This window comes from Crocuta crocuta, unplaced genomic scaffold (genome assembly GCF_008692635.1).
Source record: "Crocuta crocuta isolate KB4526 unplaced genomic scaffold, BGI_CrCroc_1.0 scaffold279, whole genome shotgun sequence".
NCBI classification, from domain to species: Eukaryota; Metazoa; Chordata; class Mammalia; order Carnivora; family Hyaenidae; genus Crocuta; species Crocuta crocuta.
The window spans coordinates 7100492-7102601 of record NW_027551570.1 but is presented as its reverse complement, the minus strand read 5'-3'; positions in this window follow the sequence as shown (position 1 = coordinate 7102601).

Here is a 2110-nt window from a genome sequence, read left to right as displayed (position 1 = left end):
TTGTATTTCTCTAATGATAAGTGACGCTGAGCATCATTTCATGTGTCTGTTGGCCATCTGGATGTCCTCTTTGGAAAAGTGTCTGTTCATGTCTTCTACCCATGTCATCACTGGATTATTTGTTTGTTTGGGTGTGGAGTTTGGTGAGTTCCTTATACATTTTGGATACTAGCCCTTTATCTGATATGTCTTTTGCAACTATCTTTTCCCATTCCATTGGTTGCCTGTTAGTTTTACTGATTGTTTCTTTCGCTGTGCAGAAGCTTTTTATATTCATGAGGTCCTAATAGTTCATTTTTGCTCTTGATTCCCTTGCCTTTGGAGATATGTCGAGTAAAGAATTGCTGCGGCTGAGTATAAAGGAGGTTGTTTCCTGCTTTCTCCTCTAGGGTTTTGATGATTTCCTGTCTCACATTCAGGTCCTTCATCCATTTTGAGTTTATATTGTGTATGGTGTAAGAAAGTGGTGCCCAGGGGTGCCTGGGTGGCACAGTTGGTTAAGCGGCCAACTTTGGCTCAGGTCATGATCCCGCAGTTTGTGAGTTTGAACCTCGTATCTGGCTCTGTGCTGACAGCTTAGAGCCTGGAGCCTGCTTCAGATTCTGTGTCTCCCTCTCTCTCTGCCCCTCCCCTACTCATGCTCTGTCTCTCAAAAATAAATAAAATGTTAAAAAAAAAAAGTGGTTCAGGCTCATTTTTCTGCATGTTGCTGTAGCATGACCAATTTACATTCCCACCAGCAGTGAACAAGGATTTCCTTTTCTACACACCCTCACCAATACTTGTTATCTCTTGTCTTTGTTACCATAGCCATTTTAATAGGTATCATGTGATAACTCATTGTGGTTTTGATTTGCATTTCCCTGATGATTAGTGATGTTGAGCACCTTTTCATGTATCTGTTGGTCATCTGCATGTCTTCAGAAAAATGTGTATTCCGTTCTTCTGATCGTTTTGTAATTGGATTAGGTTTTTTTTGGTTTTTGTTATTTAATTATATGAGTTCTTTATATATTTTGGATATTTACCCCTTATCAGATATATGATTTGTAAATATTTTCTTCCATTCCTTAGGTTGCCTTTTCATTTTATTGGTTTTTCTTTTGCTGTGCAATAGCTTTTTAGTTTAATGTAGTCCCACTTTATTCCTTTATGCTTTTGTTGCCTATGCTTTGGTGTCATATCCAAAAAACCACTTCCAGGATCAATGCCAAAGAGCTTTCCCCCTGTATTTTCTTCTAGGAGTTATCTGGTTTCAGGTCAATATTGAAGTCTTTAATCCATTTTGAGTTAATTTTTGTAAGTGGTGTAAGATACACGTCCAATTTCATTCTTCATGTGTTTAGCCAATTTTTCCATTATTATTTATTGAAGAAACAGTCCTTTCCCTAATAGTGTCTTCTTGGCTCCTTTGTCAAATATTAGTTAACCATATATGCAAGGCTTAGTTTTTGGGTTCTCTGTTCTGCTCCATTGGTATGTGTCCATTAAAATTTTTTTTTGTTTATTTATTTTGAGAGAGAGACAGAGAGAGGGAGCAGAGGAGGGTCAGAGAGAGGGGGAGAGAGAGAATCCCAAGCAGGCTTTGCACTGTCAGCGTGGAGCCCAATATAGGACTCAAACTCAAGAACTGTGAGATCATGACCTGAGGAGAAACCAAGAATCAGATGCTTAACCATCTGAGACACCCAGGAGCCCCAGTATGTGTCCATTTCATGCTAGTACCATACTATTTTTATTGCTATAGCTTTATAGTATAGTTTGAAATCAGGAAGTTTATGCTTCCAGCTTTGTTCTTTTTATTCCCTCAGAATTGCTTTGGCTATTTGGGTTTTTTTTTGTGGTTCTATACAAACTTTAGGATTGCTTTTTCTATTTCTATGAAAAATGTTGTTAGACTTTTGATAGGGATTGCATTGAATCTATAGATGACTATGGGTAGTATGGACATTTTAACAATATTAATTCTTTTTTTTACAAATAGTTTATTGTCAAATTGGTTCCCATATAACACCCAGTGCTCATCCCCACAAGTGCCCTCCTCCATGCCCATCACCCCCCTTCCCCCCCCCATCAGTCCTCAGTTTGTTCTCAGCATTCAAGAGTCTCT